The following is an 8,309-nucleotide window of genomic DNA, read 5'->3' on the forward strand; positions in this document are numbered from 1 at the left end:
CGTCCAGCTGGGAAGACTTTCCAGACGCCTTATTATAAGTCGTCTAATAAGTCGTCCAGATGGAAGACTTTCCAGACGACTTAATTAAGTCGTCCGATAAGTCGTCCAGCTGGGAAGACTTTCCAGACGCCTTATTATAAGTCGTCTAATAAGTCGTCCAGATGGAAGACTTTCCAGACGACTTAATTAAGTCGTCCGATAAGTCGTCCAGCTGGGAAGACTTTCCAGACGCCTTATTATAAGTCGTCTAATAAGTCGTCCAGATGGAAGACTTTCCAGACGACTTAATTAAGTCGTCCGATAAGTCGTCCAGCTGGGAAGACTTTCCAGACGCCTTATTATAAGTCGTCTAATAAGTCGTCCAGATGGAAGACTTTCCAGACGACTTAATTAAGTCGTCCGATAAGTCGTCCAGCTGGGAAGACTTTCCAGACGCCTTATTATAAGTCGTCTAATAAGTCGTCCAGATGGAAGACTTTCCAGACGACTTAATTAAGTCGTCCGATAAGTCGTCCAGCTGGGAAGACTTTCCAGACGCCTTATTATAAGTCGTCTAATAAGTCGTCCAGATGGAAGACTTTCCAGACGACTTAATTAAGTCGTCCGATAAGTCGTCCAGCTGGGAAGACTTTCCAGACGCCTTATTATAAGTCGTCTAATAAGTCGTCCAGATGGAAGACTTTCCAGACGACTTAATTAAGTCGTCCGATAAGTCGTCCAGCTGGGAAGACTTTCCAGACGCCTTATTATAAGTCGTCTAATAAGTCGTCCAGATGGAAGACTTTCCAGACGACTTAATTAAGTCGTCCGATAAGTCGTCCAGCTGGGAAGACTTTCCAGACGCCTTATTATAAGTCGTCTAATAAGTCGTCCAGATGGAAGACTTTCCAGACGACTTAATTAAGTCGTCCGATAAGTCGTCCAGCTGGGAAGACTTTCCAGACGCCTTATTATAAGTCGTCTAATAAGTCGTCCAGATGGAAGACTTTCCAGACGACTTAATTAAGTCGTCCGATAAGTCGTCCAGCTGGGAAGACTTTCCAGACGCCTTATTATAAGTCGTCTAATAAGTCGTCCAGATGGAAGACTTTCCAGACGACTTAATTAAGTCGTCCGATAAGTCGTCCAGCTGGGAAGACTTTCCAGACGCCTTATTATAAGTCGTCTAATAAGTCGTCCAGATGGAAGACTTTCCAGACGACTTAATTAAGTCGTCCGATAAGTCGTCCAGCTGGGAAGACTTTCCAGACGCCTTATTATAAGTCGTCTAATAAGTCGTCCAGATGGAAGACTTTCCAGACGACTTAATTAAGTCGTCCGATAAGTCGTCCAGCTGGGAAGACTTTCCAGACGCCTTATTATAAGTCGTCTAATAAGTCGTCCAGATGGAAGACTTTCCAGACGACTTAATTAAGTCGTCCGATAAGTCGTCCAGCTGGGAAGACTTTCCAGACGCCTTATTATAAGTCGTCTAATAAGTCGTCCAGATGGAAGACTTTCCAGACGACTTAATTAAGTCGTCCGATAAGTCGTCCAGCTGGGAAGACTTTCCAGACGCCTTATTATAAGTCGTCTAATAAGTCGTCCAGATGGAAGACTTTCCAGACGACTTAATTAAGTCGTCCGATAAGTCGTCCAGCTGGGAAGACTTTCCAGACGCCTTATTATAAGTCGTCTAATAAGTCGTCCAGATGGAAGACTTTCCAGACGACTTAATTAAGTCGTCCGATAAGTCGTCCAGCTGGGAAGACTTTCCAGACGCCTTATTATAAGTCGTCTAATAAGTCGTCCAGATGGAAGACTTTCCAGACGACTTAATTAAGTCGTCCGATAAGTCGTCCAGCTGGGAAGACTTTCCAGACGCCTTATTATAAGTCGTCTAATAAGTCGTCCAGATGGAAGACTTTCCAGACGACTTAATTAAGTCGTCCGATAAGTCGTCCAGCTGGGAAGACTTTCCAGACGCCTTATTATAAGTCGTCTAATAAGTCGTCCAGATGGAAGACTTTCCAGACGACTTAATTAAGTCGTCCGATAAGTCGTCCAGCTGGGAAGACTTTCCAGACGCCTTATTATAAGTCGTCTAATAAGTCGTCCAGATGGAAGACTTTCCAGACGACTTAATTAAGTCGTCCGATAAGTCGTCCAGCTGGGAAGACTTTCCAGACGCCTTATTATAAGTCGTCTAATAAGTCGTCCAGATGGAAGACTTTCCAGACGACTTATAATAAGTCGTCTGCGCAGTCTTTTGGATTGAAGTAAATACCTGACTCAAGATAGCAGCTTTCATTGATCTGCGGCCTCTGCTGCCCTCGTAAGCCAGTATCGGTGGAGACGGACTGTCTGCTCTGGGACCACCAATACTAGCACCCAATTCCGGCATAGCTGTGTACGTCTAGACCTGAAGAACTTGTATAAACCCATCCACGGTGTAACAGCCAGCAATTTCTTTGTTCCACAAAGAGTCCATCAGCACCTTAAACGCGACTCTCCCCCATGGATAATTCTCAAACCGTTCTAAATCCATCACTAGCCTTGCCAGAGTAGATCGTGTAGCGGTTGAAAACTTTCTCCCTTCAATGAATCCAGTGAAGATGGAGAGGTACGCGAGCCGCTTGCGATCTTCCCTGGACCAATCCCCGCATCTCTTCAGTGCTGCTATTATCTGATCAGTAGTTGGCCCAGCTTCCAGATGAACTCCCAGCATCCCCCAGAAAGAAACCATCTCTGGGGTAACGTCACATTTTGGTGTCTCAAGGTCCTCGATGTACTCGCAGTTTAGACCAGTGAGGTTTTCAAACTCTAACAGTGAAAACCTCAAAGGTTCTGGACCAACGAGAGACCACATCTCATACTTCTTCTTAATGTCCAGCTTGAAACTGAGCATGTAGTGAACCAGCCTTGAAGCCCAACCAAATCCCTGCTCCTTGAACTTGATGAAAACTCCCAAACTCGACTCCTTGAGCTCTTCAAATTCGTCATCAGTAAGAGCTTTCCTAAGAGCAGTATGCAACTTGCTGTTATCCGTATGATACGAAATGCTATTGTGGGCTTCTGGTTCTTCCCCTGATGTGTATAACCTACGGGGGAGTTCTGGAATATCCATCCTTTTTGTCTGCAAAATAATCAAAGACAACAATATAAGTCCAGACGACTTAGTAGACGACTTAAATTACTTACAAGTCTTCCAGTCGCAGAAGGAGTTGGAGTACTCGTCATTGCGGTTATAGATCTGAAAAAATAAACGTGAAACGGTGAGAATGAGTAAATTGATAGAGACAACGTTTTATGTTCATCTTTTCCTCGAGATTGATGACTTAGCGGCGTTAGGGTTTACAGAGAAACGGCGCTAAGGTTTACAGAGAAGAAGCGGCGGCGCTAGGGTTTAGAAGAAGCGGCGGCGCTAGTGTTTAGAACGTTGGTGACCACGGTGGCGAGGGCGACGGTTTGTTCGGATATAGTGGAAGCGGCGGCGCTAGGGTTTAGAGGAATCGGCGGCGCTAGGGTTTAGAGGAATCGGCGGCGCTAGGGTTTAGAGGAATCGGCGGCGCTAGGGTTTAGAGGAATCGGCGGCGCTAGGGTTTAGAGGAATCGGCGGCGCTAGGGTTTAGAGGAATCGGCGGCGCTAGGGTTTAGAGGAATCGGCGGCGCTAGGGTTTAGAGGAATCGGCGGCGCTAGGGTTTAGAGGAATCGGCGGCGCTAGGGTTTAGAGGAATCGGCGGCGCTAGGGTTTAGAGGAATCGGCGCGGCTAGGGTTAGAAGAAGCTGCGGCGACAACGGTGAGAATGAAGTGAGATAGATAGCCGATGTTGAGAACGATGGTTTGTTCGGAAATCGTGGGAATTCGAAATCGCCTTTGAGAGGGAGAACTGTTAGGGTTTCTGAATTTCGCGAAAAATGAAACAAAAAAATAAAAATCACCTTATATATTGGGTAAATAATCCGGTTAGCTTTAAAATTACATTGGTAAACTTTAAGGTTTGGTCCGGTTTAGACGACTTATTCTGGCTGATAATGTACAACAGACGACTTAATATTTAGTCGTCTGTTTTCAGACGACAAAATATTAAGTCGTCCTAGACCCTAAAATGAACCCCTAAACTAAAATGACTAGATTAACTAACTAACCACGTTATAAAATCAAATTATACTTAAATAGTGTTTACTATACACAGAAATGAACACGCATAAGTAATTTTAAAAATTTTCAAAAACGGTTTTAATGCTTTCCAAAATCTAACCCTAAGAACACATACAATACTACAACATATGTTGATGAAACATAAACTAAAGAATATCATGACTCACTACTTTCACTCATCTATGCTGAAAACAATTGAAATTTGTTATATCTTAATTTATACCTCCTAAGACATATGTTAATTACATAATTCCCATTTTTCACTTATCAAAATATTTTTTACAAAATTTTTAAATTATGTTTAAGACTAACTGTCCAGACGACTTTCAGTTAAGTCGTCTGGACGACTTATTTTCAAGTCGTCTAAACAGACGACTTGCGAGGGGTAGAAACGTAAAAAAAATTCCGTTTTTTTGTTTGGTCACAAGAGGATAGTTGTAATTTCAATAGCCTTTTAGGTTAATTTTGCCTTTGACCCAAGTTGGGGTATTGTTTTGGGTTTAACTCCAAGTTTTGAGTCACACTTGGCAATTCTCCCATATATAAATGAACTGTTTAATATCTTAAACAATGTTTGATCGCTCCATTGCGAATAGACGGTTCTGGTTCTTATATTAGTCGGCTCTAGCTTTTGTGGTCACTTTGAAAACTTGTGATATGGTGGTATGATATTAGTTTATGACGAAAGTAGCTAAGAACTATAATAATTGTTATGAAAATTTATAGGATAAATTTTTTTGTCATATTAAATACTTGCCTAAATAATCGTCAAAGTTGTTAATCAAAAATTACTCTTCCAATACAAATCTCTATAATATTATTTGAGAATTCAGTTTTTTATATGTGGTGTTCACGTAAATTCTTATGACGGTTATTTACAAAGGTATCCTTAATGAATTAAAATATTAAATTTAAATACTATTACTAATTTTTTATTTAGTTTCCTTTTTAATTTTTCCAAAACATATATAAAAAGGAAACATTCATAAAGTTTAAAAAATGAATTTGAAAACAAAAAATATATGTATATATAATATAATTTCATTGAAAAGGAAAGTTAACAAAATAAAAAATATTCCATTTAAAATATATTTTTACATAATAAAAATAAACTTTCAAAGTGATAAAAATAATTTCTTTATATCTAAACTTTTTCCTAGATAAAAAATAATATATTTTATATAATGTGACCTTATGAAAAAAATTTTCACGAAAATAATCATGATATTACAAAAATAAATATATTTTCAAAGTAATAGAAATATATTCTTTATATCTATCTAGTTTCTTAGATTATTACATAAAATAATTAAAGAACATAAACCGATATATGTTTAATTGACTAAAAATAGTTTATAATTATTATTATTTAAATGTTTTTTCATAATCTTTAGTTGACTATTATATCTTACAATTACAATAAGAACACATATATATAATATGATTTCACAAAAACAATCACAATTTTAGTGCTGATTATTAAGAGATATTAAAAATGGAACCTAAAAATAATTTTTGATTACAAGAATATTTTGATCAAATAATTACATAATCTTTTTAAATAGCATATACTACTAATGAGGGTATATATATATTCCATTTTATTATTATTGAAAAAATATATTTTTCTTATTATTTAGTTTCTTTTAATTTTATGTTTTTTTTACTTTTGTGAAACTTAATATACACATAATCAAAATACCGAAACAAATCTGAATTTTCATTTTAAGATTATTTAAAATAATTTTCAGTTGACAAAAAAAAACAAAATTCAGTTAAACTTTCAATAAATCTAAGGATACAATTATTTAGAATTTATAAAATATATAATTGTAAATATTGATATTCGTTTATGATCTTACAAAACATTATCAGTTATACTTATGTATGTAATTTTCTAATGATCATCTCTTTATTTCCTAATATTTTTTAAAAAAATCAATAGATAATTTTGATAAATATTATGAAAATACATGCACATTTAACCGAGAAATAAAACTAATTTGATTTGACTAAATTAGAATGAAAAATAATTATACTTGAGTTTGAATTTGAAAGAATATTTGTAACTCAATATATAAAATTATACGTGAGTACAACATGAGTGACTCGACTAATCCAACTTATATCCAAAATCAAAGATCTAACTACAATAAATCTATTTATTTTTATACATATAAATTATAGGATGACTCAAAACCTATTAATAAATAAAAATAAAATATTAACTAATTGTTACAATATGATTTTATATGTGCATGAGACTTCAGAATATTATCATTATATTCATTTATATAATTTTGAATCAAACATTGTAGTTTATTTTTATTTAAATCAAAACACAATATATATGATGTAATACATAATCTTACTAAAATATATTTACATATCAAAGAAAATAACCAATCTAAATGCAAATAAGAATTTAATCAAAATTAACTATATTCAGAGTAAAATATTATAGTTGAATTCGGAGAAATAAATGAAATCCAATATACCCAAGTGATAAACAGATCGATTGTTGACCCAAAAAAACCAAACCAACTAGATATAACACATCCATATCATATGTCTAATTAAAATAATATAATATTATTAATATAAATTATACATATTATAAATTGATTTAAAACTAAAAGTAAAATATCAATTAATTATAATATATTAATTTTATAAAGATTTTATGGAAAAATCATCTAGTCAGATAGTATAAATAATAGCGTGAAGTGAAAGCTATCAAATAGTAAAAATAAATTTATTTCTCTGACCAAAAAAAATTTACTCGGCGATTTGCGCCACCGTCGGGACCATCTTGCTCTGTGTATATCTTTAGTCTCTAATATCTCCATCTCCTCTCGACGTCTTGGTTGGTGAAAGGTACATATATGGTTTTAGTGAGAGGTTCTGATTGGGTTTGTTTAGGTTCCATGCTTGCTCGAGCTGGGTTGGAGAGTCAGTAGGCTGAGGTCCCGAATATTTCTGTGCAGTGGCTGTGGAGAATGATGGTAGGATTCCGGCGCGGGAAATTTTTGGGTTCTCGTTTTTTCCTTAACATCTCCCTTTTTTAACTTCCCTCCAGATGTTGAGTTTGGTGAAGTTTTATCATTAGTGTGTGGTTGTTTGAGGTTTTTTGATGAACTGAGAATCTTTGATAGAGATTGAGTTTTGTAATCACTTTCTGGTTAGCTTGGATTGCTTCTCTATATTTGAACTGTTTTTTGGTGCCCGTTGCGGGTTATATCGGCCTGATGTGGGTGTGTAATTCTTCAATCGAATATTCTGGTTAGGCGATTTTTAAGCGATACAGCGATGATTTTCGAGCTCGTATCTATCTCAATCTATGTTCCGCGGCTGGTGTGTCGAAGAAAAGGGGCTTAAGAGGTCTGTTGCATTCTGGAGTCTGTTAGGTTTGGCAATTTGTTTAGATGGAGAAGTGTCTCGAGCCATGGTTTGGATTCTTCTTTGTGGCATCCGGTTTTTGATGTGTGTGGTTTCTGGTAAGGTTTTGTCATTCAACCTTGGCGCTCTATTTTGATTTCATCTGGTGAAGCTTTGAAGCGGGGAAGTTGTGATGTCACTTGGTTTGCAACCTACGGGTTCTCTGGAATTTTTGGTGAGGGGCTTTGGAGTTTTTGCTCAATTGTGTCGGTCTTGGAGTAGTCAATTGCCAAATGTGTATGTGTCAGCGTTGGCTGTCACGTTTGGCTGTCGGGTTGAAGGTTTTTTCTCTCATGGATTCTTGTGTTAAAGAAGTGGCCTTGTTTGCTTTCTTGATTTTTGGTTCCGTTCAGCTCCGTCTTTCTTGAAGTATATAGTTGTTCTCTAGTATGTTTGTTAGGCTTTCTTTCTCTCCCTTGTTTTCATTAAGTTATGGAGTCGAGTTTAGTTTCCTTTGTTTCCGGGTGATAACTTGTACCACGTCGGCTCCGGAAAGGTGTTGTATCTTTTTCGGCTTTGTGTAAGAACTGATGCAAATCTTAATCTAAAAGATGACAAAAAAGTGTGCTTCTTTAAGCCACCAATGAACTAAGATCTTGAGATCTTCGACCCCCATGATGCCATCATCAATCTCAACGTAAAGCACACAAAGTGGTTAAGGACATGTTATAACATATGTAGATGATTGTTGGACCCGAATATGACCCTCAGGTGAGGTACCGATAAGCG

Source organism: Brassica oleracea, chromosome C1, assembly GCF_000695525.1.
Source record: "Brassica oleracea var. oleracea cultivar TO1000 chromosome C1, BOL, whole genome shotgun sequence".
NCBI classification, from domain to species: Eukaryota; Viridiplantae; Streptophyta; class Magnoliopsida; order Brassicales; family Brassicaceae; genus Brassica; species Brassica oleracea.